This window comes from Taudactylus pleione, unplaced genomic scaffold (genome assembly GCF_031769625.1).
Source record: "Taudactylus pleione unplaced genomic scaffold, aTauple2 ptg000734l, whole genome shotgun sequence".
In the NCBI taxonomy this organism is placed as follows: domain Eukaryota; kingdom Metazoa; phylum Chordata; class Amphibia; order Anura; family Myobatrachidae; genus Taudactylus; species Taudactylus pleione.
In genome coordinates, this window is record NW_028285136.1 from 2,395,986 (window position 1) to 2,413,321 (window position 17,336).

The 17,336-nt window shown below is 46.6% G+C and overlaps 1 protein-coding gene across 4 annotated transcripts in view; it reads left to right on the forward strand.

Annotated features, from left to right (window-relative positions):
• Positions 1–17,336, forward strand: part of NTM (neurotrimin) — a 916,745-nt gene that overhangs the window by 858,388 nt on the left and 41,021 nt on the right. The window lies entirely within an intron of this gene.

Consider the following 17,336-nt stretch of genomic DNA (forward strand, 5'->3'; position numbering starts at 1 on the left):
GGAGGTGAAAGTTACTGATAAGCGTGCAGTGTTTGGAGGTGAGAGTTACTGATAAGCGTGCAGTGATTGGAGGTGAGAGTTACTGATAAGCGTGCAGTGATTGGAGGTGAGAGCTACTGATAAGCGTGTGGTGATTAGAGGTGAGAGTTACTGATAAGCGTGCAGTGATTGGAGGTGAGAGTTACTGATAAGTGTGCAGTGATTGGAGGTGAGCGTTACTGATAAGCGTGCAGTGATTGGAGGTGATAGTTACTGATAAGCGTGCAGTGATTGGAGGTGAGAGTTACTGATAAGCGTCTGGTGTTTGGAGGTGAGAGTTACTGATTAGTGTGCATTGTTTGGAAGTGAGAGTTACTGATAAGCGTGCAGTGATTGGAGGTGAACGTTACTGATAAGCGTCTGGTGTTTGGAGGTGAGAGTTACTGATAAGTGTGCAGTGTTTGGAGGTGAGAGTTACTGATCAGCGTCTGGTGATTGGAGATGAGAGTTACTGATAAGCGTGTGGTGTTTGGAGGTGAGAGTTACTGATAAGTGTGCAGTGATTGGAGGTGAGAGTTACTGATAAGCGTGCAGTGATTGGAGGTGAGAGTTACTGATAAGCGTCTGGTGTTTGGAGGCGAGAGTTACTGATAAGTGTGCAGTGATTGGAGGCGAGAGTTACTGATAAGTGTGCAGTGATTGGAGGTGAGAGTTACTGATAAGCGTGCAGTGATTGGAGGTGAGAGTTACTGATAAGCGTGCAGTGATTGGAGGTGAGAGTTACTGATAAGCGTGCAGCGATTGGAGGTGAGAGTTACTGATAAGCGTGCAGTGTTTGGAGGTGAGAGTTACTGATAAGCGTGCAGTGATTGGAGGTGAGAGATACTGATAAGCGTGCAGTGATTGGAGGTGAGAGCTACTGAGAAGCGTGTGGTGAATAGAGGTGAGAGTTACTGATAAGCGTGCGGTGATTGGAGGTGAGAGTTACTGATAAGTGTGCAGTGATTGGAGGTGAGAGTTACTGATAAGTGGGCAGTGTTTGGATGTGGGAGTTACTGATCACCGTCTGGTGATTGGAGGTGAGAGTTACTGATAAGCGTGCAGTGATTGGAAGTGAGAGTTACTGATAAGCGTCTGGTGTTTGGAGGTGAGAGTTACTGATAAGTGTGCAGTGATTGGAGGTGAGAGTTACTGATAAGCGTCTGGTGTTTGGAGGTGAGAGTTACTGATAAGTGTGCAGTGTTTGGAAGTGAGAGTTACTGATAAGCGTCTGGTGTTTGGAGGTGAGAGTTACTGATAAGTGCGCAGTGTTTGGAGGTGAGAGTTACTGATAAGCGTGTGGTGTTTGGAGGTGAGAGTTACTGATAAGCGTCTGGTGTTTGGAGGTGAGAGTTACTGATAAGTGCGCAGTGTTTGGAGGTGAGAGTTACTGATAAGCGTGCAGTGATTGGAAGTGAGAGTTACTGATAAGCGTCTGGTGTTTGGAGGTGAGAGTTACTGATAAGTGTGCAGTGATTGGAGGTGAGAGTTACTGATAAGCGTGTGGTGATTGGAGGTGAGAGTTACTGATAAGCGTGCAGTGATTGGAGGTCAAAGTTACTGATAATCGTCTGATGATTGGAGGTGAGAGTTACTGATAAGTGTGCAGTGTTTGGATGTGAGAGTTACTGATAAGCGTGCAGTGATTGGAGGTGAGAGTTACTGATAAGCGTGCAGTGATTGGAGGTGAGAGTTACTGATAAGCGTGCAGTGTTTGGAGGTGAGAGTTACTGATGTGTGCAGTGATTGGAGGTGAGAGTTACTGATAAGCGTGCAGTGTTTGGAGGTGAGAGATACTGATAAGCATGCAGTGATTGGAGGTCAAAGTTACTGATAAGCATCTGGTGATTGGAGGTGAGAGTTACTGATAAGTGTGCAGTGATTGGAGGTGAGAGTTACTGATAAGTGTGCAGTGATTGGAGGTGAGAGTTACTGATAAGCGCGCAGTGATTGGAGGTGAGAGTTACTGATAAGCTTGCAGTGATTGGAGGTGAGAGTTACTGATAAGTGTGCAGTGATTGGAGGTGAGAGTTACTGATAAGCGTGTGGTGATTGGAGGTGAGAGTTACTGATAAGCGTGCAGTGATTGGAGGTGAACTTTACTGATAAGCGTGCAGTGATTGGAGGTGATAGTTACTGATAAGCGTGCAGTGATTGGAGGTGAGAGTTACTGATAAGTGTCTGGTGTTTGGAGGTGAGAGTTACTGATTAGTATGCATTGTTTGGAAGTGAGAGTTACTGATAAGCGTGCAGTGATTGGAGGTGAACGTTACTGATAAGCGTCTGGTGTTTGGAGGTGAGAGTTACTGATAAGCGTGTGGTGTTTGGAGGTGAGAGTTACTGATAAGTGTGCAGTGATTGGAGGTGAGAGTTACTGATAAGCGTGCAGTGATTGGAGGTGAGAGTTACTGATAAGCGTCTGGTGTTTGGAGGTGAGAGTTACTGATAAGTGTGCAGTGATTGGAGGTGAGAGTTACTGATAAGCGTGCAGTGATTGGAGGTGAGAGTTACTGATAAGTGTGCAGTGATTGGAGGTGAGCGTTACTGATAAGAGGGCAGTGTTTGGAGGTGGGAGTTACTGATCAGCGTCTGGTGATTGGAGGTGAGAGTTACTGATAAGCGTGCAGTGATTGGAGGTGAGAGTTACTGATAAGCGTCTGGTGTTTGGAGGTGAGAGTTACTGATAAGTGTGCAGTGATTGGAGGTGAGAGTTACTGATAAGCATCTGGTGTTTGGAGGTGAGAGTTACTGATAAGCGTGCAGTGTTTGGAAGTGAGAGTTACTGATAAGCGTCTGGTGTTTGCAGGTGAGAGTTACTGATAAGTGCGCAGTGTTTGGAGGTGAGAGTTACTGATAAGCGTGCAGTGATTGGAGGTGAGAGTTACTGATAAGCGTCTGGTGATTGCAGGTGAGAGTTACTGATAAGCGTGCAGTGATTGGAGGTCAAAGTTACTGATAAGCGTCTGGTGATTGGAGGTGAGAGTTACTGATAAGAGTGCAGTGTTTGGATGTGAGAGTTACTGATAAGCGTGCAGTGATTGGAGGTGAGAGTTACTGATAAGCGTGCAGTGATTGGAGGTGAGAGTTACTGATAAGTGTGCAGTGTTTGGAGGTGAGAGTCACTGATGTGTGCAGTGATTGGAGGTGAGAGTTACTGATAAGCGTGCAGTGTTTGGAGGTGAGAGTTACTGATAAGCGTGCAGTGATTGGAGGTCAAAGTTACTGATAAGCATCTGGTGATTGGAGGTGAGAGTTACTGATAAGTGTGCAGTGATTGGAGGTGAGAGTTACTGATAAGTGTGCAGTGATTGGAGGTGAGAGTTACTGATAAGCGTCTGGTGATTGGAGGTGAGAGTTACTGATAAGCGTGCAGTGATTGGAGGTGAGAGTTACTGATAAGCGTGCAGTGATTGGAGGTGAACTTTACTGATAAGCGTGCAGTGATTGGAGGTGATAGTTACTGATAAGCGTGCAGTGATTGGAGGTGAGAGTTACTAATAAGCGTCTGGTGTTTGGAGGTGAGAGTTACTGATTAGTATGCATTGTTTGGAAGTGAGAGTTACTGATAAGCGTGCAGTGATTGGAGGTGAACGTTACTGATAAGCGTCTGGTGTTTGGAGGTGAGAGTTACTGATAAGTGTGCAGTGATTGTAGGTGAGAGTTACAGATCAGCGTCTGGTGATTGGAGATGAGAGTTACTGATAAGCGTGTGGTGTTTGGAGGTGAGAGTTACTGATAAGTGTGCAGTGATTGGAGGTGAGAGTTACTGATAAGCGTGCAGTGATTGGAGGTGAGAGTTACTGATAAGCGTCTGGTGTTTGGAGGTGAGAGTTACTGATAAGTGTGCAGTGATTGGAGGTGAGAGTTACTGATAAGCGTGCAGTGATTGGAGGTGAGAGTTACTGATAAGCGTGCAGTGATTGGAGGTGAGAGTTACTGATAAGCGTGCAGCGATTGGAGGTGAGAGTTACTGATAAGCGTGCAGTGTTTGGAGGTGAGAGTTACTGATAAGCGTGCAGTGATTGGAGGTGAGAGTTACTGATAAGCGTGCAGTGATTGGAGGTGAGAGCTACTGATAAGCGTGTGGTGATTAGAGGTGAGAGTTATTGATAAGAGTGCAGTGATTGGAGGTGAGCGTTACTGATAAGAGGGCAGTGTTTGGAGGTGGGAGTTACTGATCAGCGTCTGGTGATTGGAGGTGAGAGTTACTGATAAGCGTGCAGTGATTGGAGGTGAGAGTTACTGATAAGCGTCTGGTGTTTGGAGGTGAGAGTTACTGATAAGTGTGCAGTGATTGGAGGTGAGAGTTACTGATAAGCATCTGGTGTTTGGAGGTGAGAGTTACTGATAAGCGTGCAGTGTTTGGAAGTGAGAGTTACTGATAAGCGTCTGGTGTTTGCAGTTGAGAGTTACTGATAAGTGCGCAGTGTTTGGAGGTGAGAGTTACTGATAAGCGTGCAGTGATTGGAGGTGAGATTTACTGATAAGCGTCTGGTGATTGCAGGTGAGAGTTACTGATAAGCGTGCAGTGATTGGAGGTCAAAGTTACTGATAAGCGTCTGGTGATTGGAGGTGAGAGTTACTGATAAGAGTGCAGTGTTTGGATGTGAGAGTTACTGATAAGCGTGCAGTGATTGGAGGTGAGAGTTACTGATAAGCGTGCAGTGATTGGAGGTGAGAGTTACTGATAAGCGTGCAGTGTTTGGAGGTGAGAGTCACTGATGTGTGCAGTGATTGGAGGTGAGAGTTACTGATAAGTGTGCAGTGATTGGAGGTGAGAGTTACTGATAAGTGTGCAGTGATTGGAGGTGAGAGTTACTGATAAGCGTCTGGTGATTGGAGGTGAGAGTTACTGATAAGCGTGCAGTGATTGGAGGTGAACGTTACTGATAAGCGTGCAGTGATTGGAGGTGATAGTTACTGATAAGCGTGCAGTGATTGGAGGTGAGAGTTACTGATAAGCGTCTGGTGTTTGGAGGTGAGAGTTACTGATTAGTATGCATTGTTTGGAAGTGAGAGTTACTGATAAGCGTGCAGTGATTGGAGGTGAACGTTACTGATAAGCGTCTGGTGTTTGGAGGTGAGAGTTACTGATAAGTGTGCAGTGATTGGAGGTGAGAGTTACTGATCAGCGTCTGGTGATTGGAGATGAGAGTTACTGATAAGCGTGTGGTGTTTGGAGGTGAGAGTTACTGATAAGTGTGCAGTGATTGGAGGTGAGAGTTACTGATAAGCGTGCAGTGATTGGAGGTGAGAGTTACTGATAAGCGTCTGGTGTTTGGAGGTGAGAGTTACTGATAAGTGTGCAGTGATTGGAGGTGAGAGTTACTGATAAGCGTGCAGTGATTGGAGGTGAGAGTTACTGATAATTGTGCAGTGATTGGAGGTGAGCGTTACTGATAAGTGGGCAGTGTTTGGAGGTGGGAGTTACTGATCAGCGTCTGGTGATTGGAGGTGAGAGTTACTGATAAGCATGCAGTGATTGGAGGTGAGAGTTACTGAAAAGCGTCTGGTGTTTGGAGGTTAGAGTTACTGATAAGTGTGCAGTGATTGGAGGTGAGAGTTACTGATAAGCATCTGGTGTTTGGAGGTGAGAGTTACTGATAAGTGTGCAGTGTTTGGAAGTGAGAGTTACTGATAAGCGTCTGGTGTTTGGAGGTGAGAGTTACTGATAAGTGCGCAGTGTTTGGAGGTGAGAGTTACTGATAAGTGTGCAGTGATTGGAGGTGAGAGTTACTGATAAGCGTCTGGTGATTGGAGGTGAGATTTAATGATAAGCGTCTGGTGATTGCAGGTGAGAGTTACTGATAAGCGTGCAGTGATTGGAGGTCAAAGTTACTGATAAGCGTCTGGTGATTGGAGGTGAGAGTTACTGATAAGTGTGCAGTGATTGGATGTGAGAGTTACTGATAAGCGTGCAGTGATTGGAGGTGAGAGTTACTGATAAGCGTGCAGTGATTGGAGGTGAGAGTTACTGATAAGTGTGCAGTGATTGGAGGTGAGAGTTACTGATAAGCGTGTGGTGATTGGAGGTGAGAGTTACTGATAAGCGTGCAGTGATTGGAAGTGAGAGTTACTGATAAGCGTCTGGTGTTTGGAGGTGAGAGTTACTGATAAGTGTGCAGTGATTGGAGGTGAGAGTTACTGATAAGCGTCTGGTGTTTGGAGGTGAGAGTTACTGATAAGTGTGCAGTGTTTGGAAGTGAGAGTTACTGATAAGCGTCTGGTGTTTGGAGGTGAGAGTTACTGATAAGTGCGCAGTGTTTGGAGGTGAGAGTTACTGATAAGCGTGTGGTGTTTGGAGGTGAGAGTTACTGATAAGCGTCTGGTGTTTGGAGGTGAGAGTTACTGATAAGTGCGCAGTGTTTGGAGGTGAGAGTTACTGATAAGCGTGCAGTGATTGGAAGTGAGAGTTACTGATAAGCGTCTGGTGTTTGGAGGTGAGAGTTACTGATAAGTGTGCAGTGATTGGAGGTGAGAGTTACTGATAAGCGTGTGGTGATTGGAGGTGAGAGTTACTGATAAGCGTGCAGTGATTGGAGGTCAAAGTTACTGATAATCGTCTGATGATTGGAGGTGAGAGTTACTGATAAGTGTGCAGTGTTTGGATGTGAGAGTTACTGATAAGCGTGCAGTGATTGGAGGTGAGAGTTACTGATAAGCGTGCAGTGATTGGAGGTGAGAGTTACTGATAAGCGTGCAGTGTTTGGAGGTGAGAGTTACTGATGTGTGCAGTGATTGGAGGTGAGAGTTACTGATAAGCGTGCAGTGTTTGGAGGTGAGAGATACTGATAAGCATGCAGTGATTGGAGGTCAAAGTTACTGATAAGCATCTGGTGATTGGAGGTGAGAGTTACTGATAAGTGTGCAGTGATTGGAGGTGAGAGTTACTGATAAGTGTGCAGTGATTGGAGGTGAGAGTTACTGATAAGCGCGCAGTGATTGGAGGTGAGAGTTACTGATAAGCTTGCAGTGATTGGAGGTGAGAGTTACTGATAAGTGTGCAGTGATTGGAGGTGAGAGTTACTGATAAGCGTGTGGTGATTGGAGGTGAGAGTTACTGATAAGCGTGCAGTGATTGGAGGTGAACTTTACTGATAAGCGTGCAGTGATTGGAGGTGATAGTTACTGATAAGCGTGCAGTGATTGGAGGTGAGAGTTACTGATAAGTGTCTGGTGTTTGGAGGTGAGAGTTACTGATTAGTATGCATTGTTTGGAAGTGAGAGTTACTGATAAGCGTGCAGTGATTGGAGGTGAACGTTACTGATAAGCGTCTGGTGTTTGGAGGTGAGAGTTACTGATAAGTGTGCAGTGATTGGAGGTGAGAGTTACAGATCAGCGTCTGGTGATTGGAGATGAGAGTTACTGATAAGCGTGTGGTGTTTGGAGGTGAGAGTTACTGATAAGTGTGCAGTGATTGGAGGTGAGAGTTACTGATAAGCGTGCAGTGATTGGAGGTGAGAGTTACTGATAAGCGTCTGGTGTTTGGAGGTGAGAGTTACTGATAAGTGTGCAGTGATTGGAGGTGAGAGTTACTGATAAGCGTGCAGTGATTGGAGGTGAGAGTTACTGATAAGTGTGCAGTGATTGGAGGTGAGCGTTACTGATAAGAGGGCAGTGTTTGGAGGTGGGAGTTACTGATCAGCGTCTGGTGATTGGAGGTGAGAGTTACTGATAAGCGTGCAGTGATTGGAGGTGAGAGTTACTGATAAGCGTCTGGTGTTTGGAGGTGAGAGTTACTGATAAGTGTGCAGTGATTGGAGGTGAGAGTTACTGATAAGCATCTGGTGTTTGGAGGTGAGAGTTACTGATAAGCGTGCAGTGTTTGGAAGTGAGAGTTACTGATAAGCGTCTGGTGTTTGCAGGTGAGAGTTACTGATAAGTGCGCAGTGTTTGGAGGTGAGAGTTACTGATAAGCGTGCAGTGATTGGAGGTGAGAGTTACTGATAAGCGTCTGGTGATTGCAGGTGAGAGTTACTGATAAGCGTGCAGTGATTGGAGGTCAAAGTTACTGATAAGCGTCTGGTGATTGGAGGTGAGAGTTACTGATAAGAGTGCAGTGTTTGGATGTGAGAGTTACTGATAAGCGTGCAGTGATTGGAGGTGAGAGTTACTGATAAGCGTGCAGTGATTGGAGGTGAGAGTTACTGATAAGTGTGCAGTGTTTGGAGGTGAGAGTCACTGATGTGTGCAGTGATTGGAGGTGAGAGTTACTGATAAGCGTGCAGTGTTTGGAGGTGAGAGTTACTGATAAGCGTGCAGTGATTGGAGGTCAAAGTTACTGATAAGCATCTGGTGATTGGAGGTGAGAGTTACTGATAAGTGTGCAGTGATTGGAGGTGAGAGTTACTGATAAGTGTGCAGTGATTGGAGGTGAGAGTTACTGATAAGCGTCTGGTGATTGGAGGTGAGAGTTACTGATAAGCGTGCAGTGATTGGAGGTGAGAGTTACTGATAAGCGTGCAGTGATTGGAGGTGAACTTTACTGATAAGCGTGCAGTGATTGGAGGTGATAGTTACTGATAAGCGTGCAGTGATTGGAGGTGAGAGTTACTGATAAGCGTCTGGTGTTTGGAGGTGAGAGTTACTGATTAGTATGCATTGTTTGGAAGTGAGAGTTACTGATAAGCGTGCAGTGATTGGAGGTGAACGTTACTGATAAGCGTCTGGTGTTTGGAGGTGAGAGTTACTGATAAGTGTGCAGTGATTGGAGGTGAGAGTTACAGATCAGCGTCTGGTGATTGGAGATGAGAGTTACTGATAAGCGTGTGGTGTTTGGAGGTGAGAGTTACTGATAAGTGTGCAGTGATTGGAGGTGAGAGTTACTGATAAGCGTGCAGTGATTGGAGGTGAGAGTTACTGATAAGCGTCTGGTGTTTGGAGGTGAGAGTTACTGATAAGTGTGCAGTGATTGGAGGTGAGAGTTACTGATAAGCGTGCAGTGATTGGAGGTGAGAGTTACTGATAAGCGTGCAGTGATTGGAGGTGAGAGTTACTGATAAGCGTGCAGCGATTGGAGGTGAGAGTTACTGATAAGCGTGCAGTGTTTGGAGGTGAGAGTTACTGATAAGCGTGCAGTGATTGGAGGTGAGAGTTACTGATAAGCGTGCAGTGATTGGAGGTGAGAGCTACTGATAAGCGTGTGGTGATTAGAGGTGAGAGTTATTGATAAGAGTGCAGTGATTGGAGGTGAGCGTTACTGATAAGAGGGCAGTGTTTGGAGGTGGGAGTTACTGATCAGCGTCTGGTGATTGGAGGTGAGAGTTACTGATAAGCGTGCAGTGATTGGAGGTGAGAGTTACTGATAAGCGTCTGGTGTTTGGAGGTGAGAGTTACTGATAAGTGTGCAGTGATTGGAGGTGAGAGTTACTGATAAGCATCTGGTGTTTGGAGGTGAGAGTTACTGATAAGCGTGCAGTGTTTGGAAGTGAGAGTTACTGATAAGCGTCTGGTGTTTGCAGTTGAGAGTTACTGATAAGTGCGCAGTGTTTGGAGGTGAGAGTTACTGATAAGCGTGCAGTGATTGGAGGTGAGATTTACTGATAAGCGTCTGGTGATTGCAGGTGAGAGTTACTGATAAGCGTGCAGTGATTGGAGGTCAAAGTTACTGATAAGCGTCTGGTGATTGGAGGTGAGAGTTACTGATAAGAGTGCAGTGTTTGGATGTGAGAGTTACTGATAAGCGTGCAGTGATTGGAGGTGAGAGTTACTGATAAGCGTGCAGTGATTGGAGGTGAGAGTTACTGATAAGCGTGCAGTGTTTGGAGGTGAGAGTCACTGATGTGTGCAGTGATTGGAGGTGAGAGTTACTGATAAGTGTGCAGTGATTGGAGGTGAGAGTTACTGATAAGTGTGCAGTGATTGGAGGTGAGAGTTACTGATAAGCGTCTGGTGATTGGAGGTGAGAGTTACTGATAAGCGTGCAGTGATTGGAGGTGAACGTTACTGATAAGCGTGCAGTGATTGGAGGTGATAGTTACTGATAAGCGTGCAGTGATTGGAGGTGAGAGTTACTGATAAGCGTCTGGTGTTTGGAGGTGAGAGTTACTGATTAGTATGCATTGTTTGGAAGTGAGAGTTACTGATAAGCGTGCAGTGATTGGAGGTGAACGTTACTGATAAGCGTCTGGTGTTTGGAGGTGAGAGTTACTGATAAGTGTGCAGTGATTGGAGGTGAGAGTTACTGATCAGCGTCTGGTGATTGGAGATGAGAGTTACTGATAAGCGTGTGGTGTTTGGAGGTGAGAGTTACTGATAAGTGTGCAGTGACTGGAGGTGAGAGTTACTGATAAGCGTGCAGTGATTGGAGGTGAGAGTTACTGATAAGCGTCTGGTGTTTGGAGGTGAGAGTTACTGATAAGTGTGCAGTGATTGGAGGTGAGAGTTACTGATAAGCGTGCAGTGATTGGAGGTGAGAGTTACTGATAAGTGTGCAGTGATTGGAGGTGAGCGTTACTGATAAGTGGGCAGTGTTTGGAGGTGGGAGTTACTGATCAGCGTCTGGTGATTGGAGGTGAGAGTTACTGATAAGCATGCAGTGATTGGAGGTGAGAGTTACTGAAAAGCGTCTGGTGTTTGGAGGTTAGAGTTACTGATAAGTGTGCAGTGATTGGAGGTGAGAGTTACTGATAAGCATCTGGTGTTTGGAGGTGAGAGTTACTGATAAGTGTGCAGTGTTTGGAAGTGAGAGTTACTGATAAGCGTCTGGTGTTTGGAGGTGAGAGTTACTGATAAGTGCGCAGTGTTTGGAGGTGAGAGTTACTGATAAGTGTGCAGTGATTGGAGGTGAGAGTTACTGATAAGCGTCTGGTGTTTGGAGGTGAGAGTTACTGATAAGTGTGCAGTGATTGGAGGTGAGAGTTACTGATAAGCGTCTGGTGATTGGAGGTGAGATTTAATGATAAGCGTCTGGTGATTGCAGGTGAGAGTTACTGATAAGCGTGCAGTGATTGGAGGTCAAAGTTACTGATAAGCGTCTGGTGATTGGAGGTGAGAGTTACTGATAAGTGTGCAGTGATTGGATGTGAGAGTTACTGATAAGCGTGCAGTGATTGGAGGTGAGAGTTACTGATAAGCGTGCAGTGATTGGAGGTGAGAGTTACTGATAAGTGTGCAGTGATTGGAGGTGAGAGTTACTGATAAGCGTGTGGTGATTGGAGGTGAGAGTTACTGATAAGCGTGCAGTGATTGGAGGTGAACGTTACTGATAAGCGTGCAGTGATTGGAGGTGAGAGTTACTGATAAGCGTGCAGTGATTGGAGGTGAGAGTTACTGATAAGCGTGCAGTGATTGGAGGTGAGAGTTACTGATAAGCGTGCAGTGTTTGGAGGTGAGAGTCACTGATGTGTGCAGTGATTGGAGGTGAGAGTTACTGATAAGTGTGCAGTGATTGGAGGTGAGAGTTACTGATAAGTGTGCAGTGATTGGAGGTGAGAGTTACTGATAAGTGTCTGGTGATTGGAGGTGAGAGTTACTGATAAGCGTGCAGTGATTGGAGGTGAACGTTACTGATAAGCGTGCAGTGATTGGAGGTGATAGTTACTGATAAGCGTGCAGTGATTGGAGGTGAGAGTTACTGATAAGCGTCTGGTGTTTGGAGGTGAGAGTTACTGATTAGTATGCATTGTTTGGAAGTGAGAGTTACTGATAAGCGTGCAGTGATTGGAGGTGAACGTTACTGATAAGCGTCTGGTGTTTGGAGGTGAGAGTTACTGATAAGTGTGCAGTGATTGGAGGTGAGAGTTACTGATCAGCGTCTGGTGATTGGAGATGAGAGTTACTGATAAGCGTGTGGTGTTTGGAGGTGAGAGTTACTGATAAGTGTACAGTGATTGGAGGTGAGAGTTACTGATAAGCGTGCAGTGATTGGAGGTGAGAGTTACTGATAAGCGTCTGGTGTTTGGAGGTGAGAGTTACTGATAAGTGTGCAGTGATTGGAGGTGAGAGTTACTGATAAGCGTGCAGTGATTGGAGGTGAGAGTTACTGATAAGTGTGCAGTGATTGGAGGTGAGCGTTACTGATAAGTGGGCAGTGTTTGGAGGTGGGAGTTACTGATCAGCGTCTGGTGATTGGAGGTGAGAGTTACTGATAAGCATGCAGTGATTGGAGGTGAGAGTTACTGATAAGCATCTGGTGTTTGGAGGTGAGAGTTACTGATAAGTGTGCAGTGTTTGGAAGTGAGAGTTACTGATAAGCGTCTGGTGTTTGGAGGTGAGAGTTACTGATAAGTGCGCAGTGTTTGGAGGTGAGAGTTACTGATAAGCGTGCAGTGATTGGAGGTGAGAGTTACTGATAAGCGTCTGGTGTTTGGAGGTGAGAGTTACTGATAAGTGTGCAGTGATTGGAGGTGAGAGTTACTGATAAGCGTCTGGTGATTGGAGGTGAGATTTAATGATAAGCGTCTGGTGATTGCAGGTGAGAGTTACTGATAAGCGTGCAGTGATTGGAGGTCAAAGTTACTGATAAGCGTCTGGTGATTGGAGGTGAGAGTTACTGATAAGTGTGCAGTGATTGGATGTGAGAGTTACTGATAAGCGTGCAGTGATTGGAGGTGAGAGTTACTGATAAGCGTGCAGTGATTGGAGGTGAGAGTTACTGATAAGTGTGCAGTGATTGGAGGTGAGAGTTACTGATAAGCGTGTGGTGATTGGAGGTGAGAGTTACTGATAAGCGTGCAGTGATTGGAGGTGAACGTTACTGATAAGCGTGCAGTGATTGGAGGTGATAGTTACTGATAAGCGTGCAGTGATTGGAGGTGAGAGATACTGATAAGCGTCTGGTGTTTGGAGGTGAGAGTTACTGATTAGTGTGCATTGTTTGGAAGTGAGAGTTACTGATAAGCGTGCAGTGATTGGAGGTGAACGTTACTGATAAGCGTCTGGTGTTTGGAGGTGAGAGTTACTGATAATCGTGCAGTGATTGGAGGTGAACGTTACTGATAAGCTTGCAGTGATTGGAGGTGATAGTTACTGATAAGCATGCAGTGATTGGAGGTGAGAGTTACTGATAAGCGTGCAGCGATTGGAGGTGAGAGTTACTAATAAGCGTGCAGTGTTTGGAGGTGAGAGTTACTGATGTGTGCAGTGATTGGAGGTGAGAGCTACTGATAAGCGTCTGGTGATTGGAGGTAAGAGTTACTGATGTGTGCAGTGATTGGAGGTGAGAGTTACTGATAAGCGTGCAGTGTTTGGAGGTGAGAGTTACTGATAAGTGTGCAGTGTTTGGAGGTGAGAGTTACTGATAAGCGTGCAGCGATTGGAGGTGAGAGTTGCTGATAAGCGTGCAGCGATTTAAGGTGAGAGTTACTGATAAGCGTGCAGTGATTGGAGGCGAGAGTTACTGATAAGCGTGCAATGATTGGAGGTGACAGTTACTGATAAGCATTCAGTGATTAGAGGTGAGTACTGATAAGCGTGCAGTGATTGGAGGTGAGAGTTACTGATAAGTGTGCTATGATTGGAGGTGAGAGTTACTGATAAGCGTCTGGTGATTTGAGGTGAGAGTTACTGATAAGCGTGCAGTGTTTGGAGGTGAGAGTTACTGATAAGCGTGCAGTGATTGGAGGTGAGAGTTACTGTTAAGTGTGCAGTGATTGGAGGTGAGAGTTACTGATAAGCGTGTGGTGATTGGAGGTGAGAGTTACTGATAATCGTGCAGTGATTGGAGGTGAACGTTACTGATAAGCTTGCAGTGATTGGAGGTGATAGTTACTGATAAGCATGCAGTGATTGGAGGTGAGAGTTACTGATAAGCGTGCAGCGATTGGAGGTGAGAGTTACTGATAAGCGTGCAGTGTTTGGAGGTGAGAGTTACTGATAAGCGTCTGGTGATTGGAGGTGAGAGTTACTGATGTGTGCAGTGATTGGAGGTGAGAGTTACTGATAAGCGTGCAGTGTTTGGAGGTGAGAGTTACTGATAAGTGTGCAGTGTTTGGAGGTGAGAGTTACTGATAAGCGTGCAGCGATTGGAGGTGAGAGTTACTGATAAGCGTGCAGCGATTTAAGGTGAGAGTTACTGATAAGCGTGCAGTGATTGGAGGCGAGAGTTACTGATAAGCGTGCAGTGATTGGAGGTGACAGTTACTGATAAGTGTGCAGCAATTGGAGGTGAGAGTTACTGATAAGCGTGCAGCGATTTGAGGTGAGAGTTACTGATAAGCGTGCAGCGATTGGAGGTGAGAGTTACTGATAAGCATTCAGTGATTAGAGGTGAGTACTGATAAGCGTTCAGTGATTGGAGGTGAGAGTTACTGATAAGTGTGCTGTGATTGGAGGTGAGAGTTACTGATAAGCGTCTGGTGATTTGAGGTGAGAGTTACTGATAAGCGTGCAGTGTTTGGAGGTGAGAGTTACTGATAAGCGTGCAGTGATTGGAGGTGAGAGTTACTGATAAGTGTGCAGTGTTTGGAGGTGAACGTTACTGATAGGCGTGCAGTATTACCTTTTTAATATCATTGTGTGTATGTTATGTATGACCTGTAAGGCTGGGTACACACCTAAATGACCGGCAATTGTGCCGATGTTCAGGGCGATTTGCATTCACCCTGGACACCACATGACTGTCGGTACACACTTAAAAGATTTACAGATTGTACAGCCTCACATGCGGCATCGTGTGATTGGCTGTGGAGCACGGCCAATCACATGATATCGCATGCGACCGTGGGAGCGCGCAAATCAGGCATACACACTGCATGATATGCCCGATTTGTCGTTCCGATTTGGCCAAATCGTGCCGACATCGTCCTGGTGTGTATGCACCCTAAGTGTTTATACCCTGTTTACTTGTGCACTAGACTTTAGTACTGGACCGCTGTACTGAATCATTGCTGTGCTCTGCATGTTAATAATTCTGCAAGCTCTGTTACCTCATGTTACAGGAATTCTGAGTTCATTATTTGCCTTTTGTTGCTTGTTTTTCTGATGTCTTGTTAGCATGCCTGTGCTGTGTTACTGAAACAGACTCTTCAAGTAAAGCGAACATTAGCATATTGATTGTGTATTACTTTCAGCATCACATGTCTATCAATTGGCATCATAACTAAAAGTGATGTGCCCATCAGAGGTTTACAAGCCCAGATTCACAGATGCAATGTAATTCATGATGTTGGAAAATTGAGAGGCTCTATATGTCTGTAGGCGCTCCCTGATGCTCTATATGTGTATGGTGGGGGCTCCCTGATGCTTTGTGTGTGTGGGGGCTCCCTGTTGCTCTATATGTGTATGGCAGGGGCTCCCTGATGCTTTGTGTGTGTGGGGGCTCCCTGATGCTCTATATGTGTATGGTGGGGGCTCCCTGATGCTTTGTGTGTGTGGGGGCTCCCTGTTGCTCTATATGTGTATGGCGGGGGCTCCCTGATGCTTTGTGTGTGTGGGGGCTCCCTGTTGCTCTATATGTGTATGGGACCGCCTGATGCTCTATTTGTGTGTGTGTGGGCTCCCTGCTGCTCTATATGTGTATGGGGGGCTCCCTGATGCTCTATGTGTGTGTGGGCGCTTCCTGAGGCTCTATATGTTTGTGGGACCCCCGATGCTCTATATGTATGTGGGTCGGACCCCCAATGCTCTATATGTATGTGGGGCTCCCTCATGCTCTATATGTGTGTAGGCACTCCCTAATGCTCTATATATGTGTGGGGGATCCCTAATGCTCTGTATGTGTGTAGGCACTCCCTAATGCTCTATGTGTGTGGGTGATCCCTAATGCTCTATATGTGTGTGGAGCATCCCTAATGCTCTATGTGTGTGTGGGCTACCTGAGGCTCTATATGTGTGTGGGGGCTCCCTGATGCCCTATATGTGTGTGGGGGCTCCCAATGGTTCTATATGTGTATGGGGCACTCCCTGAGGCTCTATATGTGTGTGGGACCCCCGATGCTCTATATGTGTGTGGGGCTCCCTGATGCTCTATATGTGTGTGGGCACTCCGCAGACTAAGGACTTCCATCTGGAGGCAGGTGAGAGGGGTTGAGACTGACAGTGCTTCTGCACGGTGACCACTGGGCGCGGCCATCTTGGATTTGGGTCACATGTTGATTTGGGCCAATCAGGTAACAGCCTGGGCTAGGGAGACTAGCAGCCAATCCTGCACTACCTGAGGGTACTAAAGGGCTGTCAAGAGGCTCCTTAGTTGCCAGTGCAACGTCTATCACAGCCTATGCTGTGAGCTAGTTCTCTGTGCTCCCTTGCTCCTTAAAGTGCCATCGCTCAAGTGTGTTCCTGCAGTTTCACCTCTCAGCCTTGGTGCGGTTCTGCTCCTGTTACTACCTGTCTTCTGACACCGTCTACCCGCTATTTGCCCAGCCTACCCCAGTTCTCTGAGTACCGCCAGCGTCTCCCAGCTTTGTCTCACCCCTTCGTGTGTACCATTCCTTAATGAGTTATACCCCCCTAAGACCGGCTGCTTTCAAGTACTAGCAAACGAACCCTCACTCGCCATCCGACTCCACTCCGGGTCCAGGCACATGCCAAGCCGTGACACTAATGCTCTATATGTGTGTGGGTTCTCCCTCATGCTCTCTATGTGTTTGGGCGCTCCCTGAGGCTCTGTATGTGTGTGGGTTCTCCCTGAGACTCTATATGTGTGTGGGACCCTCTGATGCTCTATATGAATGTGGGGCTCCCTGATGCTCTATATGTGTGTGGGGGCTCCCTGGACCCTGATGCTTTATATGTATGTGGGGCTCCCTGATGCTCTATTTGTGTGTGGGGGCTCTTTGAGGCTCTATATGCGTTTGGGGCTCCCTGTTGCTTTATATGTGTGTGAGACACTCTATGTATGTGGGGCTTCCTGATGCTCTATATGTGTGTGTGTGGGGCTCCCTGAGGCTCTATATGTGTGTGGGGCTCCCTGAGGCTCTATATGTGTATGGGGACTCTATATGTGTGTGGGGCTCCCTGATGCCCTATATGTGTGGGGGGGCTCCCTGCTGCTCTATATGTGTGTGGGGGCTCCCTGGTGCTCTGTATGTGTGTTGGGGCTCCCTGATGCCCTATATGTGTGTGGGGGCTCCCTGATGCTCTATATGTGTGTGGGGGCTCCCTGAGGCTCTATGGACCTCATTCAGAGTCGGGTCGTAAGCGGCCGCTCGGTCGTACCCAGCGATGTTTGCAAAACAGCGCATGCGTAAGTTTTGCAATGCGCGTGCGCAAACTAGCTGTTACAATCGGAAATTTCTCTCTCCTTCAACTTGGCCAGGTCGTTAGTTTGAGTGACAGGATGAGGCGTTTGTGGGTCGTAACAGGGGAAGGTGCTTGTGAACGGGGGAGTGGAGATCCGAACGCAGGCGTGCCTGACTATGCAAACGGCGTTTTATTG